Source organism: Rousettus aegyptiacus, unplaced genomic scaffold (genome assembly GCF_014176215.1).
Source record: "Rousettus aegyptiacus isolate mRouAeg1 unplaced genomic scaffold, mRouAeg1.p scaffold_m13_p_4, whole genome shotgun sequence".
Classification (NCBI taxonomy): domain Eukaryota; kingdom Metazoa; phylum Chordata; class Mammalia; order Chiroptera; family Pteropodidae; genus Rousettus; species Rousettus aegyptiacus.
This window is the reverse complement of record NW_023416307.1, coordinates 100303548-100326733: the sequence shown is the minus strand read 5'-3', so window position 1 is coordinate 100326733 and position 23186 is coordinate 100303548. Positions and strand designations below refer to the sequence as shown.

General features: G+C 39.4%; 1 protein-coding gene and 1 pseudogene across 4 annotated transcripts in view; one reads left to right on the top strand and one right to left on the bottom strand.

Moving 5' to 3' along the window:
• Positions 1-23186, bottom strand: part of FOXP1 (forkhead box P1) — a 477086-nt gene that overhangs the window by 274593 nt on the left and 179307 nt on the right. The gene's annotated exons all lie outside the window — the stretch shown is intronic.
• Positions 1022-1713, top strand: LOC118601659 (annotated as a pseudogene).

The following is a 23186-nucleotide window of genomic DNA, read 5'->3' as shown; positions in this document are numbered from 1 at the left end:
AACCATAAGCCACTGCAAAGGTACTTCATTAACAATTTTTTTGGATGGCCGCTGGACTCCACTTGCAAATGGCTAGCCCTTGTAAAGCAAATGCAAAACATGCCCATGTACCTGAAAGAGGACTTCTCACACAGTGACTGAAAGAGTTAAGGAAACCTCGAAAGAGACTCATTTAAAATCAGAACTATTTCAGCAAGGAGCATTCGGGGTCAGTGTTTCCTACCCACCTTGAACTTCAGAACACCTCTATTCATACCCACACTAGTTGGAATAGGTCAAGGTGCAGGGAGAAAAAGCACTGAGTTTTCTGCTGTGTACACAGCACTGAGGGAATGCAGCCTTTGACAGAATCAGACCTACCCATCCTGTGAAATACCATCCCAAAGGGATTGAAAAATGTTTAAAAACTAAAATAAAACAACAAAACCTAGCCTATGCTATACCATGAAAGCAGGGAATTTCAATACCTGGTGAGAGGATGTAACCAGAGTTAGGATTCTGGGAACTGGGTTTTTATTGTTCTGTTGCTATTTATTGCAAACTTTGCTGTCTAATCAGGCCGGGGCCTCTCTTTAAAAGCTCACAATCTTATGGAATACTCATGACAGTAGAGAGACAACTCCCCCCACCCCCGCCCATCCTTCCTCATACTTTATTCCTTTATTATTTTTTTCCTATTTATAAATAGATCTGTGTTAGAAAGAGCGAGGAGGGATAAAAACATGATTTGTACATCCACAATAGTCATAGGGATAACACACACCATTTGTTGAGTGTTTACCATGTTTTGACACAGTGCTAAATGCTTCACACACCTTCTCAAACTCGCCCCTCTTAAACTGCAGAGCAGGTACTATTCTTGTTTCCCATTTTAAGATTGAAAACTGAGGTCAAAAACTTTAGCTCTGCCTCCATGCTTGCCCTGGGCAGAGCTAAAGTCGGAGAGTGCAGGTGCACGGGGCAGGACGCTGGCAGTCCCCATGCGCTGTGCCAGTAAAGTTCCAACACGGTCGGGGGAGCTTCTGTGAGCGGGAAGATGGCCAAGCAGGTACCCAAGTCAGTGCTGTTCCTGTGTCTGGGTAACCTCTGCCAATTACCCATTGCAAAAACAGTTTCAGAAAACTTGTAACTGATCAAAACATTTCAGATAACTGGAGAACAGACAGTGCAGCAACATATCCACATATGAAATAGGAAACCTTCCTGATTATTGAGGGCAGAAGTGCATGAAGAAGCATGGTATTCCCATGAATCACATTGCCTGGCAGATTACCAAAGAAGGCATTGCCACATCTGATTATATACTCCAGGGGTTCTTAATCCCCAGGGCCACACAGCAGAAGGTGAGCAGAGAGCAAGCAAGCAGAGCTTCGTCTGTATTGGCAGCTGCTCCCCAGCACTAGCATCACTAACGCAGATCATTAGGCATTAGATTCTCGTAGGAGCATCAGTCCCTGGTCCCCAAAAGGTTGGGGACCATTGATATGCTCTGTGTGGATGAAAGCAACCTGAGAGATTCGGCTAGAAAAAGTAATCAAGCTAAAAACAGCATATCTAAAATTAAACTACTTGGGAGCTATGAGCCACAAAAACAACTTATTATGGGAATGACTCCAACTTTGAGACTGTCTACCAGCAGTGTGTGAGGTGCCGCAGAACCTTCTTGGAGAAGGTCTGCTAGCTGCATCCATCCTCCCTGCACCCCGCAGAAAGTGCTCCCCTTACAGTGTTTCTGCATCACATGTTCGAGTGGAACAGTGTTCCATAGCTCAAGGCCAATACTGTTATTTCAGCCGACCTAATGTTCATATCTTAAAAAATAATTGTAGATGGTAGTCAGTTGTTGTGTTTCATAAAAGAATAAATATCTTTGACTCAGATAGTTTATGGGGCACATGAAGTATTCTTAGATTACTTTGTTCCAGTTACAAACGCAATATCAGAGAATAACATGAAGTAAAACATCACTCTAAGACTGAGGTCAACATGTGACCTGTAAGTAATCTGATCTACCTCTTCCCTAAGTTTGTGGACAACCTGAGCACAAACACCCTCTGTCTCCTGCACAACCTGTGTGTACCAATGCCTTCTATGGAGTTAAGTGGCCCCATCCATAGGAGCGCACAGTCTAGGTGAGACATATTAATTCACATACACTCGTTGTGCACATTGTATAAATAAAAAACAGAAAAGAGAAAGATCTATGGAATTAATTTTTAGCACCTTTAATACTTCCTAGTTTCTATCTATCCAGTTTATTCTATAAGGAAGTTACCTTATTTGCTCCCATTTGAGCTATTTTGCCTCTGGAAGTTTAATTATACCAAGAAAGAAGGACACCGTATGCAGGTTTATCATACTGTCAGTTTGAGGAATGTGTCTGCTTTTAGATACATATATAACTCCAATGTTAAATATTAATTAGCTTAGGTGAAAAAAATAATAATTAAAAAGTGGGAAAAAGTTCTCATATGTTGGAATGCTTTAATATTGATATGATAATAAGTATTCTTTCATCAGTGCTTGATGAAAGAATATAGGTAATTTCTGTATATTTTGAGATATCTAATCTAAAATTCATATGGCTATATGTCAGGAAAGGATATTTTCAAAATAAACTGAAGAAATTATAAAAATATAACTAAGAAAAAATAGGGAAAAGCTGAAAGCTTTTCCTCTAAGATCATGAACAAGACAAGGATGCCCACTATCACCACTTCTATTCAACATAGTATTGGAAATCCTAGTCACAGTAATCAGACAAGAAAAGGAGATAAAAAGCATCCACATCAGAAAAAAAGAAATAAAACTTATTATTTCCAAGTGACATATTATACATAAAATCCAAAAGACACCACCAAAAAACTATTAGAATAAATGAAGTCGGTAAAGCTGCCAAATAAAAAATAAGTTTACAGAAATAGCTGCATTTCTATACATGGATAACAAATGATCAGGAAGAGAAATTAAGAAAACAATCTCATTTATAATTGCTTGAAAAAGCATAAAATTACCTAGAAATCAATTTAACCAAAAAGGTGAAAGACTTGTACTCTGAAAACGATGACACTGAAGAAAGAAATTGTAGTAGATACCGAAAAAATACAAGGGTATACTATGTTCATGGATTGGAATAATTAATATCATTAAAATGTCCATAGTACCCAAAGCATTATAGCTTCAAATCGATCTCTATTAAAATACCAATTGCATTCTCCTCAGAACTAGAACTAATCCTAAAATTCATATGGAACTGCAAAAGACCAAATAGCCAAAAAAAAAAAAAAAAATGTTTTTGAGAAAGAACAAAGTGGGAGATATCATGCTCCCCAATTTCAAACTATACTACAAACCTACAATAATCAAAATAGTATGATACTGAGATTAAGTTGTATATTTTTTCAATGGAATAGAATAGAGAGCCCAGAAATAAATCCTTGCTTATATGGCCAATTAACCTATGAAAACAGAGGCAATATATAATTAAGTAAAAACAGTCTACTCAATAAGTAGTATTGGGAAAACTGGACAGATACATAGAAAAGAATGAAACTGGACCACTTTCTTACACCACATTCAAAGATAAACTCAAAATGGATTAAAGACTCAAATATAATACCCAAAACCATAAAAGTCCTAGAAGACAACATAGGCAGTAAACTAAGGCAGTATCTTTTGCATATGTCTCCTCGGGCAAGGGTAACAAAAGAGAAACAAATGAGACTATGTCAAACTAAATAGTTTTGCAGAGTGAAGGAAACCAACAAAATGAAAAGACAATCTACTGAATGGAAGAATATATTTCCCACTGATACATCCAATAACAAGTTATTCCAAAAAATATAAGGAACTCATACAACTTAACACCAAAAACAAAACAAAACAAAATGCAATCCAATTAAAAAATGGGCAGAGGACATGAATAGACATTTTTCCAGCAAGGACATACAGATGAACAACAAACACATGAAAAGATGCTCGACATCACTAATCATCAGAGAAATGCAAATTAAAACCACAATGCAATATCACCTTACATCTGTCAGAATGGCTATCACCAAAAAAAATCAACAAATAACGAGTGTTGGTGAAGATATGGAGAAAAGGGAACCCTTGTATACTATTGGTGAGACTGTAAATTGGGATAGCCACTATGGGAAACAATACACAGATTCCTCAGAAAACTAAAAGTAGATCTACCATATGACTCAATGATGCCATTCCTGGGTTATTTATCCAAAGAAAATAAAACATTAATTTGAAAAAATATATGCCCCTCTATGTTCACTGTAGTATTATATACAATAGCCAAAATATAGATGGAAGCAACCTAGGAATATATCAATAGATGAACTTATAAAAAAGACACAGTATATACATACAAAATAGAATACTGTATTATTTCACTTATATATGGAATCTATTAAAAACAACAACAACAACAAATGAATAAACAGAACATATATAGAGAGAATAAGCTGATGATTGCCAAAGGGGAAAGAGTTAGAGAATGAGGGGGAAAGAGTTAGAGAATGAGAAGATTTTTTTTTAAGGTTTTAAATTGCAAAAAGGACCCAAACAAAAACAAAAAATACCTACGGCATAGTAGACCTCACTATTTGCTTATCCAATTATCAGCTGCCCTTCTTCCTCAGCTCCAGGATTCTAATTTTGTTTGGGCAGCAATGTGTTCAATTAAAATATTCACTGTTTCAGGCTCTCTTTGTCACTGGGAGTAGCCCTAAACATAGTCCTTGGTGATAAGCTATAGACAAATGTCCAAAAGAAGAGCAAAAGAAAGAACACAAATCTGGGAAGACATTTCGTTTGACAGAGAAGCAAAATCCAGAGAGAAGAAACAACTTTGTCTTTTGCTGTTTCACTTCCTTCCTACCTGGAAACACACTTTTGATGTCTAAAGGTACAGGGGCGGGCGACCTTGTGACCATTAGACCAAAAACCATATGCTAAAGATGGTGGGCTGACAAAAGCAAGAAGGAGCTCCATCTTGGAGGTCTCGCTAGCATCAGCCCTAGCGGGCCACCTTCTAGACTTACTGTTTTGTTAAAAAGAAATTATCACTACCCCCATTTAATTAAGCCAGGGAACTAAAAACTATGGTCTGTGGGTCAAACTTGGAGCATGTTTGCCTATAGTTTTACTGGAACATAGCCATGTCCATTGATTTCAGCATTGTCTTATGGCTGCTTTCATGCTACAAGAGCAGAGTCGGGTAGTTGTGACAGAGACTGTATGGCTTGCAAAAGACTAAAACATTTACTGTCAGGCTCTTTATAAAAAGAGTTTGCCAACCTCCGGATTAAGTTACTATAGTCAGGTTTCTGCTCTGTGCTTCCAAATTCAATCCTAATTGAAATATAGCCAGTCATGGAAAACTCTCAGTAAGTAAAAAATAAAAATGCTTGCACTTCCTACTCAATAAATACTCAACAAATGTGTTTATCAAGTCCTACTGTGTGCCAGGTCCTCTGTGAACTACTACACATAGAGAAGTGGACACTGTCCCTGACCTTCAGAAACTTGAAATCTTGTAGATAGTCACATGCTACAAGAATGGCTTCAAAAATAATCACTTTTAAGTGCTAGAGAAAAATATAGGATGCTATATAAACATATAATCAGGGAGCCTAACTTAAACTGGGTTAGAGAAATTATCTCTGAAAAAGTTAGCTACCTATGTTTCTACATAAAGCTGCTCCACCTACCCTGCTCCTAGGGACATATAAACTATTCCTTGGTGGAGATTTACTCCTTTCTCAATGCTCCACTACAAAACTAATAATAACCAGCTTAAGCACACACAAAGGAAATCCAGTTTCTGAGAAGGCACCTATCTAGAAAAATACCATTTAGCAATTTTAACATTCCCATATGAGTATGAGTTATAGAGATACTTTTAAGGGGCAAAAATATTTGGGCTTCTATATCCAGTGGATAATTTAATTCTCAATGCAATTTTTGCATCAGCGGCCCATAATCAAACCAACCATGACTTTCATCTTATTATGGACACCCAAGAGTCCTTGAGAATTGCCCTGAACTGACTTCTAGAGAGAAGAAAACTATTGTGCTTTGAAAGAAAAGCAAACAAAAGTGATGTTTTTCAAAACACATAAATTCAAAAGACCCATGGAATGTTTATGGTAAAGTGCCAACAAATATAAAATCCATAATTCCAGCATGTAGTCAAATGAGGATAAGAAATGCAAGACTTAAAATCTTGACCTTGGGAGTGGAGAGCCATGATTCACCTTCTTGAGTAATTGGTTCAATCCTGAAGTCCTAACAGGTCCAAAAATATTTAGAAGGGATCTGATTGAATTCTCTAACTGCACTGGCACCTGTCCCTCTTTCCTCTTCAGCTGGTTTGTTGAACACTATTGGAGGCAAGGAAGTTCACAGTGTTCTCATCATCAGCCTTCAACTCCTGATTCCCGAGCATATAACTGTTCATTAAACAGCCATCCCACTGTAGTTAGTTAGATGTACAGAATTATGTAATAGTCTTTAATTAGGGTCCCTGAACAATCTGAAAAGTAACTAACACTTTATGTACTAGGTCTGTTCTGTTGCTTTCCTATTTAATTATTGTTTTAAGTTTGCATCAAAGTTTACTCTTTTTAATTTGAGTGCAATTTCCCCCAATTTTATAGATGAGGAAAGAGAAGCTCAGAGAGGTGAAGTGGCTTGCACAAGATCACGAAGAGAGAAAGCAGGTGAGCTGGGATGAAGACTCAGTTCGTCTGATTCTAGAGACTGCATTCCTTACCACTTATACATTCGGAAGCTCCCTCCCTAACCTTCTGGGCAAGAGGGCTCTACGATGTGAGGTATGAGCTCCAACTCCAGGAATCTAAATGTGGCAGGCAAAGAAACAGAGAAAGAGAAAACAACAAATTCTGCCTTCTTATCTCTCTCAAGAAATTTCTGGTCTAACAACAACAACTTTGGCCAAAACAACATCATAAGCCAAATTTATTGAGACTGTGGTAACACTGTTATAGATACCTCCCACCACTGACAAATGAGAAATTGGTTGGGAGACAACACATAGAATACAGGAAAAGAGAAAGGATAATTCTGCTCCCTTGAAACCTAAGACCTAAGAACTGAACAAAAGCATGGTTTTGAGTTCCAGAAATCCCTAGGTAGTAAGCCACTGCTAATATTCACTCATCCATTAGCCAACTAGAAGGTTTTCCTCTAGGAAAAAAACCCAGCTAGATGTGAGACAGAGACACCTAAACAACTAGCTGACTTGACAAATAATCTGTCTGTCGCTGTCTCTCAAAGAGGCAAAGAACAGAAAACATGGAACACTGCAAAAAAGGAAAAGACTCAGGCTTCCCAGGTTGGCTATTGCCCCATTAACCTGTGAGCTTGTTAATGGTGCAACGATGATTTACAGCAACAAGCATCAGCACATGAACAGTTGGCCTGACTCCAAAAGAACTGATAAAGTACGAAGGAAACTGAGAACAAAGTGATAAACACTTGAACATAAACCTCATCAAAATCACGTAGGAGGGAGTGAAAAGCGAAGGTTGCATTTCAAGCATCAAAAGGTAGGAGCTTCTTTTGCACCTCAGGAAACAGGTGAGGGCATCAAAAGTTGAGAACAAGGCTCCAAAGTGCAAGAGGTCACATGGAGAGAATGACACAAATATTATCTGGACCAAAAATGAGGCATAGAGCACGGGGCTGGTTCTGAAGCCCAACAAACAGTGGCTTCGATTTTTACAATAGCAAAGAATCCATTAGGGCTTTAAAGACAGACACTGAGCCAGAAGAACAAACAAGTGAGGAGGAAAGGAAGAAAGTAGCATGCAAGGTTTCTAGAAACGTGACAATCGTCAGGGAAGATAAACAAGTCATCTAGCCTATGACTCACATCAACAAAGGGTCACAAATTTAGACTTCTAATGTGCTCCTGAAATCAAATTTAACTTCTAGTCACAGAAACACAATGACAGTATTGAATTTAATCCTTCATCAAAGAACTTTAACCTTCAGCTCCATTCTCGGATCATATAACCTAAATATATCAGAAGTAGTATTTTGGATAAATCATGTGAGTCACACTACCATATTGCATTATATGTTGTGGGTGTGAAACATTAACTTATTTAAGATTAATTTTGAAAAGACATCATAAATTTCATAAATCTGTTTTGTGTTGCACTTCACAAGCCTTGAAGCAATACAAGTGGCCCAGGTCTCTCCTGGCTTCTGAGAGGTCCTTCTTTTATAAATGTATGTGAAAAAGAGACTGAATATTAGATAACCTTAGAAGAGTTTAAAGGCGTTTTTTATAGATCCAGATTGAGAAGGATCCAAAAGGAAAACCAAAGGTAAGAGACCAATGCCTAGATAGAGCTTCTTGGAGTATCAAAGTAAAGTCACAGAAAGACACGAGTGTTGCGCCCAAGATGGCTATAAGGTGACTGAGAGCAAAACTGCATGAAAATGAAAATGCCAGAAAGGTAGATCACTTTGCTGATGTGCAGGGTGGAAATCAACAACTATTGTATAAGAAAGGACAAGGTCATGCAGCTAAAAGCAAGAATAGAGATACAATTTGCAAAAGAGACAATAGGTAAGGGAGGGGGGGTGGAGAGTGTAATTGTACAAGACAAAAGAAGTCAAACCTGGCAAATAGTACTACTTCTGGTAGACAGGGCTAACAGATTGCTTAAAAATGCCTACAATTTAATAATTTTGAAATGATTTCAGCTTCTAAATTGCCATCAACTAGATGAAGGAGGCAGAAAATAATTCTAAAAGTCAGATAGTCACATCAAGGACATAAAACTAAGTATCCTGAGGTGCTTGAGAGCTGACAAATGTTATTTCAGAGATTGCAAGCAGCAAAAAATGCCCCCAGAAGACTGGGAAAGGGGGGATAATGAAGCACCCCTCAAAAAATGATGAGCCTAGTAATTCAAATGGATCTTCTTCCCTCCCATACCAGGGGAGACACTGAGAGAAAATATCTTTTTTTACCATCACTCTGAAAAGAACAAGTTACCAGGCAACGACCAACATGGTTTTCTGAAGACACACCATGTGCCAACCCCTCTAACCCAGTGACAAGTCAGGTAGATAAGGGGAAATAAGAGATGTAATCTGATAGTCTCATCAGCGAGAAGGAAGATGTGAGTCAGCATGCCACGCCCATGGGGCAGTTATCACTGGTGCGCTGTCAACCTGGGGATGCCTAACGAGTGATGTTCCACAGGTGTCCACCTTCCCACCAGGATTATTTAATATTTCTATCAATGAAAACCGGTTGAGCTTCCTGTGCCCAGTGAACCAGCCTGCAATCAAATCCCAGGGTCGCCCTATCACCATCCTATATCACTACTTCTCTTATTACCTAAGATGTAGTCCTGTGTTTCATCTCTGCAGAGTGAAGACAAAAATCTGGGAAGGTAACTGAATGCAGAGAGCTGGAAATTCACTCTGCAGCCGCACTATCCAAGCAGACCCCTCCTGGGCTGACTGTGGCTCAGAGTGGTTTTTTGTTTTTGTTTTTCATTTCATGGCACATGACGGTGTACACAGACTTCAAGGAAGATGACACGAAACAATCCTAGGAGGCCTCCAGCTCAGAGTGGGCTCCAGGAAGCCTGGGAAACTCTCAGTTTGGAGTTACTCCACAGGTCTTCAACTGCAAAGATTATCTCCAAAAGATTAACTTTTAGAGACCTAGTTCTGAATGTCATCTCTAGACTGCTATTTCTGAAGAAGCAGCTGACCCCAACTCAAAACTGCCAGGAAACAAACAAATTATGCCTCAAGTGCCCTGGGAAAGTGCAATGAGATCACTTAATTAGGCTGGAAAAAAGAAACTGCAATACTAAACTTAATGTGTATTCATCTACACCTGAATTAAAAATAAAATTCTACCATTAAAAGGATTTTCAAAATGTTAGGTCCAAGAATATGGTCATATGGTTCCATACTAAGAAACTCAGTCTATCGGTTTTATTAATAAGACTCTCTTGCTTCTAAGTCCTACACTATAAACATTTACAAATTTCATCTCAGCATTAGTACTAAACAATATTCATTAAGAATCTTGCCAAAGTGCAACATGTAAGTAAATCAAACCTTTGATGCTCTATTTTGCAAATTTCATGGGCCACTAGGGATAATTAAAAGGGCAATTATATAAAGTTGGTGCTGTTTTGAGAAACAAATGACATTTTCTGCTTTAAAGCACTTGATAATTTGGATTTTGCTATTAGGGCCATCATGTGTACTATTACAGACAGGCAGACAAATAAACAATAAAATGTTCCTTAACAGCCTCTAATGATTGTTTTTGCCCACTGATATCACTCACCATTCCAGTCCATAAATCATATGCTAAGAGATTAAGGTAAAGATAATGAAAAAGTATTAGAAGCCAATAAGCCAGAGGAGAGGGTGGGGGAAAAAAGGCTGAAAGTGTAGATTTCTTCTGTGCTCTTTGCAAAAACATCCAGCAAAGTCTGAGACTCCGAATGTTACAGTGGGGCTGAGTTTGTCCCAGTGTTTAACCACTGCTCTGAAGCCAGCAAAGTACATTACAGCTCATGAAAAATACAGCGAAGAAACTGCTAGTGGCAGAAGCATTTAACTTCCTTGTTAGCAGCCTCCCCCAAGTGGCACTTTTTCACCGGCAAGTTGTTTATTATGTTCCGTGCCAGGCAAAACTGATTAAATGGGGCTCTTAAGAATCAAAGCGTTATAAATTCATGGAAATACAGCAAGCAATAAATTCCATGGAATTAAAAGCTTACTAGTGCTATTAGCATTTCAGGGTGTTTGAATTGTTAATACTGATGTGCAAAAACGATGTGCCTCTAAGACAAGGCAGACCAAGGCGACACAGGCAAGCAGCTCAGAATTTTTATTTATTTATTTATTTTTATCAAAGTGGCACTGGGACTTGGCAGTTGTTATAGCCACAAGAATGGAGGAGGGGAGTAATTATCTCCAAAATTCTCATCAGCCCTAAAAAGTCAATCCCAGCCCAGAAGACAGAAGGCACCAAATAAAGGTTTACACACAGAGAAAAACGAGAGTAAAAATATTATTCAAAGGATTTATGTTTTTAATGAATGGAAATTCCACCTTAACAAATAAGAGGGATAAAAGTTTTATCTTGTTACCAAAGTGTTGTGACAGCATTGATTTTGGTTTTCTTTCAGGGCAGGTTACACCAGATCAGGTCCCAAGAAAAGTTATTAAGTAGGATTGGGCTCATTGGTGAGGTGGCCATAAATTTCTCTGGATTGTCATGTTTCATCTTTGATCCTTTCTGGGTGTTTATCAGGTATTATTCTAAAGTGACATGGGATGAAAAAAAATCAATTATCATGCCATTAGACAAGTGATATCCTCCCAAGTACAAGATATAAAGTAGCAATTCTATTGCACCCATCTACTTTCCAATAGAATGCATCTGAGGATTTCTCCTAGGCAAATACAAATGTAGAAGAGAGAGAGAGAAAAAAAAAAAGATTAGTACTTCTTAATGACTTGTATATTTTTGAAAAAAAATGTGAGAATATACTTCAATTCTTTTTAAAAGAAAGAATTACTGTCCACAAATAGTGTGATCGATTGAAAACACAATTTAAGAGAAAACGCATTCTTAAATCTGGAATTAACAAAATTCAGGAAAAAAGGCAATGTAAATCTGTCAATCTAGACATATCCGAAACATCTATTCATCCATTCCAGAGCTGGCAAAAATTCACCATTTTCTAACATATCAAAAAACCTAGTTCCTTTACAAAAGAACAACATGAGTAACAGAATCTACTGGCAGATCACTGGTACATGTGATTATCTCTGGGGCTATGTTCCACATGTGGATATAACATTTGTAGCCACTGAAGCTGTCTGTTTCTTCCCCATGGAGAGACAGCGCCTGCTCGTGTACCAAAAAATAGAACGGAGACAAAGAGGAAAAACCATACAGAGATACACGTGCATACCCATTAACGTGCTTCCATCTGGCTTAGGTCCAAAGCCATGCACTGTTATAGAAGCAACATTTCACAGGGTGTCAGGATGGTTAACGCTGCTGTTCAAAAACAGTTGTGCCTCTAAGACAAGACCTACTATGTGTAGGACACCGACAAGGAAGATGAATAAATATAAGACATTGTTCTTATGCTCAAGAAAGCTTAAGACTGTCACTGGGGAAATAATTATAAAGCACCTATTACATATTCTAAATCAGGATTCAAAAGATTCTTAAAAGACAGGTTCCCTATCCATTGGGATTTTAGAGTGACTTTAAGATACAGCATACACCCCCAAAATAACCCCTGAACAAGGCAGTATTATATCTATCAACATTCTATACACATAGAATAATGGTTTTTATATGTATTCAGTAGAGTCTCTGATCACAGGAGAGTGAGGAATAAAACCCTGATAGATCACTGGAGAAAATTTATATAACAATGAAAATGAAAAATAATATGCAAAATTCGTTCTTGGCAGCGGCCTCTGCATTATGGGTGGGTCAACCGTACTGTCCACATGAGACTACATACAGGGCCACATCCAACGGCTGTGAACAAAACCAATGTGCTCCTTGCCCCCAGGGGTCTCTCAGTACGTAAGAGGCGGGACAAGCAGCAGAAGGTGGCCTCAATAGCTGTAGAGAAGACCTGGAAGTTTCTGCAACTGTGTCCAGCACTTACATCCCACCACCCTTCTCTAGTCTCCTCACACAGGTCTCAGGTGCCTCATTCCCCCTGAAAGCTAGAAATTCCCGTCTTAGTCCTTCATTCTCACTGACCAACAACCTTTAATATCAAGAAGCTGCACTCAAGAGTCAGCCAAAGAGAAGACATTTATATTGTTGGCTTTGGATAACTGAGATAATGAGCTCTTATTAATGGGTCACCTCAGTGCATTTTTCTGACTAGAGTTTGGAATCACTAGAGGGCACTGAGGTCTTCCCACTGTTCTTGCTGATATCTTTTCCAGAACTGCTAGAGAAGAGCTCAGTTCTAGTGTATTTTTGGATATGGAGACAACTGTCTTGTGTCTTGTGGCCATGGCTTCCTTGGTTTGGTGAAACAGCACCTGCGGAAAGGAAGTCACTCTGCACCACTCCCCTTTCTCGCTAAATGCAAATTATATGCATTTCTCAATAAATGCAAAATTAACAAGAGGCCTCGCATCCAATGTGCATTCCTCCTTCCCTTTAGTGTTCAGTCCTCTCTGTTGCACAATGAGCAGAGGTGGTAAGGTGCACTTCATTTTGGTTTCACGTGGCCCACCTAAGAACAGCCAGGTTCAGGTCTGTGGGAGGGATCAGGAAGGGGCTCCTTGGGTCCAAGACTGGGCCACGTACTCAACTCAGAATCCAGGAATTATATCAGTGAGGTGCTGGGAAGGGGCAAGTTCGACTAACAAGCACATGATCATCTTCTTTCCACTCATCACTATTCTCCTTTATACATGTCTAGCTTATGTGACACAGTGCCACCTGACCCTAACACCATTTTAACAAAATTTGACTCCAACCTGTAATACATGTTCAGGCCCTCTTCCTTCCTCCTTACTACTGTAACCATAAATCAAGCTGCCTTTCCTCCTTCCTCTAATCATCTTATCTTTTGTCAGGTTCAAGACTACTGCATTATGTTTCAAGCACAAAAGTTGGCTGACATTTTCATGCTGTACCCACCTCCCTTCAGTCTTCCTTGAATGCAGCCCTAGGCTGCCTCCATTATTTAAGTACCTGGGAACAAAGTTTCTGATGACAGTCTGTCCTTGGAACATGACCCTTTTGCTAATGGGGGAGTACTGCTTGGAAATAGGGCACTAATTATGCAGCCCAGACAATGAGCAAAAATAAGAGACTGGGGAAAGGAGCAAAGTAAATAACAATATGAAGTAATACATGTGCTTGCCAAACAAATGCAAAGAAATGAAATTCCCTAATATTCTGAGAACCAAGTGATTACCTTGGAAGGTCTGGTCATGGAGGGAGGCTACGAGCTGAGCTGGGAGGATGGTGCACGGGCCATTGTGAAGACTGATAAAAAGAACTCAATGAAAATTGAAATTGTTTCCTTCTGCTCTTCTCACACTGGAATGCCTTCGCCCTACTCCTCTGACCTGTCTGCATGACACTGAAGTAACTCCGGCATCACTGTTCTCACAAATCTCCCGCTAATATTCCCAGGTGGAGATGAGCCCTCCCTAGAGTTCCTTGAGTCTAATATTTCACATCAAAAAGGATTTCCATATTAGCTTCTGTCCTTTCTCTAACACGCAGTGAGCTTCCTAAGAGCTGCAGAAATATTTTACTCATCCTAGTGTTCTCAGGCCTACAGAACCTAGAATATAGTAGGAGCTTGGGGTTTATCAATTTTAACTGAATTGCAAACAGAAATAGAAGATAGAAATAAGGGAAAGCTGACCCTCAAGGCCTTCCAAGAAGCATGCGGCCAAGGCAAGTATGAGAGCAAATGCTTGAGGGCCCAAACATGAAGACCCTCCCTGCTGCCCTTGGAGCTCAAAAGTGGCAAGGATGAAGCTGCTGGAACTACTCGCCACCAGGAAGGTTGTCTCGTTAGAAATGGGGCCAACACAGAAGAGAGCAGGGAGCAGAAATGTAAAGATGGGGCTACAGGGTTTCGCTTGAGTCCAGTCAGACCTATACTTGACCTATTCAGGTATCTAATCAAAAAAGTTTCTTTTTGCTTAAGCCAGCATGGGCTGAGTCTTATATGACATGTGACTAAGAAATAGGTTCTAGATGATACACAGATAATGGAGGTCGATCAAATAAATTAGCATCACACAGGAGACAAGCCTCACAGATTCGATTCAGGAGTCAAAAGTGAAGACTTGGTTGATCTGGGCTGAATCAACTGTTTCTTATCACAAGGTTCTGAAATCAAATCAGCAATTTCACCTGATTTTTGCATTTACGAAAAGCAAATATTTAAAAGTGAGTTCATCAGAATCCAGTATCTGATCAATTTTTGTCGGCGCTTGCTTGCTTGCTGCCCTTGGGTAATAACGGTTCACTCTCTGGAACCCTAGCACAACTATGCTCAAATGGCTATTACACATGTATAATCCAACAGCACAAATGGGTAAATGGGGCAAATGAATTCCATCTCCACCAATCACCTGTTTTCCCTCCCAAAGGCAATCATCGTTAGCAGTGTCTTGTCTCTTTCCCCAAAATCTTCTATACATGCGCTTTGAATGCATACTTATTTTTTCCTCCTTCTGCCCAAACAGCAGTATATTTAACCACTTGGCCGCTTATATACTGGAGATATTACCACGTCAGCACATATGGGTCTGTTCTTTTTCAATAACTGCATAGCAGTGCCCACTACCCCACTCCAGGGATAGACCATAATTTAACCATTGCCCCCTGCCAGACATTTAGAGAATTTTCTTGCTTTTGCTCCCACAAACAATACTGCAAGTTATATCCCTGTACACAGGCTTTTTATCAGCTGGGGTAATATACATCTTTGGAAGCAACAGCTGTTTTCTGCATTTGTGAACTAAGAATCAACAACCTTACCAGCTAGAAAAATAACCCCCCATTACCATTCACATACCCTATACCTGGGCTTCCTTTTTACTGGCATCTTTCTGATAGGATCAGATGATCAGATGCCCTTGATGGACACTGTAAACAAAACAGAGAGGCACAATTCTGGAGTATCAGCTGTTATCTACTACAGCAGAACTCAAACAACCTGGTAAAATACTCCTACCGCCACCTTTTTTTAATGGCCACATCTTAAAGGCCTATGAGAAAAATTATGTTAGCCTACACCTGATGGTATACCTACAGCTCCGGGTACACTCCACACCAGCGGACTTCCAGGCAGCACAGTAATCACAAGCCTCTATCCCCGGAAGCTGGAGGAGTTGCCCAGCCTCTCACACACTATCTTTTCTTCATTTTTCCCTTGTCCTTTCCTATCCTTAACATATCCTGGAGCATTCTTTCAGCCTATTTTCCTCCAGTCTAATTATTCTTTAATTTTAAATAATATAATAACTTTGACATTTTCATTTATAGTTAAACCTTGCTAATTTACACAAATGATGGGTAGAGAGCGTAAATTAACAAGCCTGAAAAATCATGAAAACAACAAAGCCAATGATTAAAAAGAAATCAAATTGCTGCATTATGAAATACACATTTATTCTCATAAGCAAATTCCACGGACTCATGAGGAAGTACGGAACAGTGAGGCTTGGCTGCTTTCTACCGTCCTCTCTTTTCTAAGCTGTAGGGTTACTTTCTTTTCATGGTCTCTAGCAATTATGTTTTCTGAACAAAATATCAAAGCACTTGGTAAGACTAAGTCTTTCTGAGTAACTTCGAGGTTCAAAGGGCAATCTATGAACTCAGTTTTGCTGTTGTAAGAATTTCTAGGCTCTCTGATTACAGGAAAGAAAAAATACACTATCTTTGCACATTCAGGCTGCCATAAGAGAATACCATAGGTTGGTGGCTTATACACAACAGGGATTTATTTCTCATAGTTCTGGAGGCTGAGAAGTCTAAAGGCAAAGCATGGGCAGATTAGGTGTCTGGTGAGAGCCCACTTCCTGGTTCACACAGGGTCGTCTTTGTCGGTGTCCTTTCAAAGCAGAAAAGTGTAAGAGAGTTCTCTGGGGCCCATTTTAAAGGGCACGAATCCCATTTAAGAGGGTTCCACCCTCATGAATGGAGGCCCCCCTCCAAACACAGTAATATTGAGATTTACCGTATGAATTAGGTGGGGGGGAACGCAAGGTCCTTAGGACCTTGAATTGTGCTTGGCATGTGGAAAGTTGCAGTAGGTGGTCCCCAAAGTTGGCTGACGACCATTCCTCCCTTTCTTGTGCACGCATACCCAGCAAGAGGGTGGAAATTGCTCTCTCCTCTTCTTGGGTGTGGGCTGGCCATGTGACATACTTTGACAAATGGAATGGAGTGAAGTGTTGCTGTGAGTTGTGGGCCTACGCCTCAAAAATCTGGCAGTTTCCTCTGTCACACTAAGTCTATCATGCTGAATAAGTCAAGCAGAAACTAAGTCAATGCCAGCATCCACTGCCAAATAAGTAATTGAAGTCAACTCGGAAGTCCCAGCCCCAGCTAAGCTTCCAGATCGATGCATTCATGTGAGTGACCTAAGCCAATGCCAGGCTCATGCTGAGCAGAGGAAAACCACCCCTGCTAAGCCCTGCCCAAATAGAAGAATTTCACACCAATGGCTGTTGTTTTAAGCAGCTAAGTTTTAGTGCAGTTTGCGAAATAGCAATAAGTGAAACAAAGGTGCTTACTATTTAAGAGTCAATGACTACCTTCTCTATTAGGTTTTCTATATCTACTACCCACTCTCCCCAGGAATTCTTAACATCACAGAGTGATTTTGCCAAAATGCAAACCTGATCATGTTCTCCCACTCCACCCCACACATCCCTACCACACATACACACACACGCTGTTTTAGAAGCACAGATCTAAATCCATGTTTATTTTGCCTGCAACCTGTATGGATCCTTGGCCGCATACTCATCCTGGCACCTTCTACACGTGTTAAGTCCCTTCAACACACCGTAGCCCATCCCAACATAGGGGACTGTTGTTTCTTCTCTTTGTGCCCCTCTCCTATTTACATTTCATCTCTCTCCAGATCCTCATTTTAAACATCATTTCCCCTGGAAGTCTTCGCTGACCTCCCTGTCTGGGAAAATCCCCTAACTGTATGCTCTTAAAGAACCATGTATCTCCATTTCTAGTCCTCATCAGATCAGCCTTTACCAGCATTCATTAGTCTGCGAGCTGCATGAGGCCTAAGTCATGTATTTGGGGAAGTCACTACTATAAATGTAGCAAAGAACACTGTGGATGGCACAGAAGAGAAACTCAAATATTTGTTGGACCAGTGACTAAATGAACAGAATAGTCACTCTGCCTACTTCAAATCCTGGCCATATCACATACTAAGATGTGACCTTGGGCATGCTGGATGAATGGCTGGCCCCCTCTCTGTGCTCGTCTTCCTTTATTTGGGAAAAACAGTTGCATTTATCTCACAACCAGGTTTCCTGTAGTTTAAATGAAATTACACATAAGGGCACTCAGTCCAGTGTCTGACACATAGCAAGCATTTAATAGTTAGCTATCATTATCATCATCATTGACTATTATTCCTTTTTCTCATTATAAGAAAAGTCCTAAATTGCAAAAGAATGGGGTTTCTCTCTGATGTTCTAACATCTTTTTTCTTTTATGAGCATAGAACCCCTGTACTTTATACTAAGCAAAGATGGCCCACGGCATCTCATTGCCAAGATGGCTTCCTAGAGAAGCTGTCTAGACTGCCTTCATCGTAGTCTTTAGAAGAGCTGATCTGGAAAGCAATCTGATTAAACAAATTCCCAACAAATAAAATAACAATTAAATACCTAGCTGCCCCTTCTTAAATCTCTTGGAGACATTTAATGGGGATACTTGTTACTGCTGATAGAGATATAAACTAGTTCCATTCTTCTAGAACACAGAATGAGGGTTAAAAATATATATATATATATATATATATAAAATTTTCAAAATACATCAAATATATATTAAAATCTATCTACCTACTGATCTAAATTTCAAGTACATATACTTTCACCTAGAACTTCTCATTCTTATAATTTGCCACAAGTCAGTGTTTCTCTATGGGGTGATTTTGTCCTTGCAGAGGAAACATGGCAATGTCTGGGGATGTTCTGGTTGTCATTCATACAGTAGGATGGGGAGAACTACTAGCATCTAGTGGGTAGAAGCCAGGGATACTGCTAAAAGTCCTTTGTTGCATAACAGTCTCCCACAACATAGAAGTATCCAAGTGCTCTGGTTGAGAAGCCCTGTCCTAAGGAAATAATCAGACAGACTTGCAAAGATGAGTATACAAACTTGTTCACCAGCATTGTTGTGTACCAACTTGTATAGCCAACAAAGTGAAACTAATTAAATTGTGATATACCTACATATGGCTGCAAGGTGATGATAATGTTGCCACACATGAATTGTTACAAAAAGATAGTGGCAACATATTTTTAAATTTTAAAAAAGTAGGAAAATTGTAGCATAATTCATTAAGACTATCAAACTCAACTACCTAATAAAACTATAATGTGGGCCACAACTGTAACAAAATTTCTAGTAGATACTTTAATAAGAAAAATGGAACAAATGAAATTTTAATTGTATATTTAATCCAATATATCTAAAATATTTTACCTGTAATCAGTATCAAAACTTAACAGATATTTTACAGTCTCTTTTATAAAAATATGGTGCGGATTTGGCACAAATGTCAATTCAGACAAGCTACCTTTCAACTGCTTAAGACCTTCTTGTGGGAACCGGTTACCATACTGGAAGGCCCTTGTCCATTCAATAACAGATGGAGAGGTGAGGAAAGAGAGAGGTGAGACAGGAGAGGGAAGGAGGGAGGGGGCAGGGAGGTTGAGAGAGAGAGAGAGAGAGAGAGAGAGAGAGAGAGAGAGAGAGAGAGAGAAAGGAGAGGGAAGAGAGGAAGAGAAGGAGAGAGAGAGGACAGGATAATGGAGAGGGGAGAGGGGAGAGGAAGAGAGGAGAGGAGAGGAGAGAGAGGTGGAAGAGGGGAGAGAGAGAAGGAAGCAGGGAGGAACGGAAAAAGAGAGGGAGAGGGAGAGGAGTAGAGAGGGAGGGAGGGAGGGGAGAGAGAGAAAGAGAGATTGAGTGATTGATCGATTGATTGATTGATTTAGAATTAGAATTGTCTCCAAAATGCCCTGTGTCATGATCCTGAGGAGCTAATATGAAATAATAGTGGCTTTCTTACTTACTGTTTGTTTTTACTATAAGAATTATTATGAACAAGAAAAATCAAACTATACATTTTGAAAGCTTCATGAACATATATGAGGCACTCACTCCTCCTGATGACTTCCTATACCCTTGTTTAAATGACGGATTCTGGAGTTTGCAGAGGAAGGGCTTGCTGCCATCTCCCGTGTGTGCACGTGCATGTATATACATGCACTTCTTTGCATAACGATGGGGTCAAGGTCACTCTTGCCAAGTGTGCACCAAACAGCCAAGCCCTGCTCCCTCAAAACACATCTGAGAAGTGGAAAAGTGCCTTTTTTACTTTCTCCCAGATAAGAATTCCTGTTCCCTGCCCTGCAGACCAGCCTCCCTCCTCTCCTCCCTCCCTTCTCCCCTTCTTTTCTCTCAGTCTCTGTCTTTCTGTCTGTCTCTCTCTGGCCTTGGACACATGAATACTCACTGCAGTTTCTACTCACTTTCCTCAATGTAAAGTGTTCGGGACATGAGGCTAATGCTCTTTCAACATAGTCTCTATGTATAAATTCTATAATAAGATCAGGGTAGAGCTGATGAATCTCATGCATAGCCCTGGAAAAACTTTTCACACTCTTTGGTCACATGGTTTAGATTTTGAAAAGCTAGTCAGCCCCAGATCTTCCTATCTGAGCTCAGGAGCATGCAGGTGTCAAGGGTCCAGGCTTTTCCAATTAGCACTCAAATCTCAGCGATAATGTAGCTAAAAGGCTGAACGAAATTCCTAAAAAAGAGCCTCTGGGATCCATCTGGATTGCCCCACCCCCTACCTTTTGATGGCAGGTGGGAAATGAGCAAGAGATGAAAATGGCTTAAAAATATAATGTTATCCTTAAAAACTCAGAAACCATTTCTTTCTACTTAGGATCTGACAGTTTTTGTTTTCTATTTTGGGCCAGAGAAAGGTATCAGGAAGCCCATTACATCTGACTTCCATAGGCTCTCCATAACAAAAACAGCCATTTAAAAATGTTTTCATTATCTCTAAAGTTAATAGTAAAAATTAGTAACATCCTTGAGAACTTACTACACTACATGTACTGTGCTAATAATAAAAATAGCTAACATTACTGAGCCAACATTACTGAGCACTTGCTGTATATGAAGCATTGCTCTAAGCACTTTTTACTTGGAATAACTCAGTTAATCTTGCAACTACTCCAAAGGGGAGATACTAATTTAGTCCCTATTTTTTTAGATAAGGAAAAAAAGACTCAGAGAAATCTGGTTACTTCCTCAAGATCACAAAAGCTGAAAAGTAGCTGGATTGTGCCTCCTGTGTAAAATTTTAAACCTGAACTCTTAACCAAACTGTTCTTTACATAATCTTTACAGCACACCTGTGAGACGGGTCCTTTCATTCTTCCCATTTCACAGATGGCAATACCAGCTGAGACTGTCGGGACCATGCCCCCTAACTGACACATCCAAACTTAGAAGAGGCTTGCCTACTCCAATCCATACCTCTCAGAGGAGCAGCAAACAATAAGCTACCCTCTAATCATTTTAGCATCAGAAATATTTATTTTTCAATTCAAAAGCTGTTGTGTTTTGAAATGGTGGTGACAGGAACCAGGCGCACACACAACAGGAGTATGGTTCCAAGCGCAGTCCTGGAGTGAGGAAAAGCCAAAGAGAAATCCAAGTGTGGTCCTGGTCTGTCTTCCCTCCATCAGCACTTAGCTCAGAAGACCTCCGAGAGGACTGAGAAAGTGAGAGGAAGTGTATTTTCCTTTCATATTTTTTTTATTTTTAATTCTTTCATTCAGGGGTTGATGAGAATCAACTGGCTGAGCTCACAGCCTAAAAGAGAAAATACTCAGAGAGGGGGTACCACTGCCAGTGCTCCGACTTCTCTTTAAAGCTCAGCCTTCGGCAACACCCCTACTAAACTGATACAAATGAGAGGAGCTCCCTGAAGTCCATCAGTCTGTCCCCAGAGTCTAACTGCTTAACTGGACACTGTCAAGCTTCTCTCAGGGCTTCTGGAACCACGTGGCTGGAGGATACCAACTCACTGGGTAAAGGAGACAAAAGAGAAATGGAGAGAAGCTTTGTGGGTTGGGAAGCACAGGACCTATAACAGTGTTCCCTTTCCATGTGTGATAAGGAAATTATAGATGAGTTCTGGCTGAACACTGCTTTTTATCTGAGCTGCTGATAACAGAGCAATAGCAGAAGCAATAAGAACAGCAATAAGAACTATCACCCTTACTGTGCTAACAACGGCTTTATGCAGATCTGTCAGTTTGTCCTCACCATGAAGCAGTGAGGTACATCCACCTTGTTTATAGGAGAGCCTTTCTTTTTTGTCTATTAATATATCCCTGGTGCCTAAAATAATGCCTGTAACAAGTAAGCACTCAATAATTATCTGGTGAATGACTGAATTTAAAGAATCAAAGTTTTTGGAAAGCTTGTGGACCCCAGCTCTCTCCATCTGATTTCAGGAACATCTGGGTGCCAATGGCCTGATCCTTCCACAATTTTGGAGCTCAGAACTAAGCTGCAAAGTAGCACTCTGTGAATTTACTGTCTCAACACCTGGCTTTCCCCAATCCCCACTCCTTAAAACCCTGGCTATCCCTCCAAATTATGAACAATTAAAAGAAAAAAATACAAACAGCCTAAATAAACAAAACTTCTGAACTCAATCTGAACAAAAAAAAAATATATATATATGAGATACATGTTTATCCCCCTATGATTTAAGCGAAAATAACAAAAAATGTTGAAACTCGTTGTTGGCAAAGTTGCAGTGAAATAAATACTCTCATTCAGTATTGGTAGAAGTATAAATTGATGCATTTTGAAAAGATGAGAAGATGTATGGAAAATCTATAAGAATTCTCTAACTTTTCTTCTAGTAATTTTCCGCTCCAGAATATATTGAAAGAAATGGAAACTTACAGACAAATGTTTGTGCACAGATATGCCCACTGCAACATAGTACAGAAAAACAGAAAACGTCTACAACCAAACTTTTAAGAATAAACTTTATTATATCCAAAAGGATAATATAGTATGCAGTCATTTAATATGTATTTAGCAATACTTTATGATGTAAAAAAAATGCTCACCATGTAATGTGAAAAATTTTAAAAGGATACATAATTCTATATACTGTGTGACTGCAATTTTGTTAAACGAGTATAATCAGTGAAAGAAGAATGAGAGAAAATATATGTTATTCTCAGTGTCAAGATTCTATGTTTTTTGTTCTTTTTCTGTTTGATATACTTTTCTATAATTTAAAATCCCCTAAGATGGGTTTTAGACT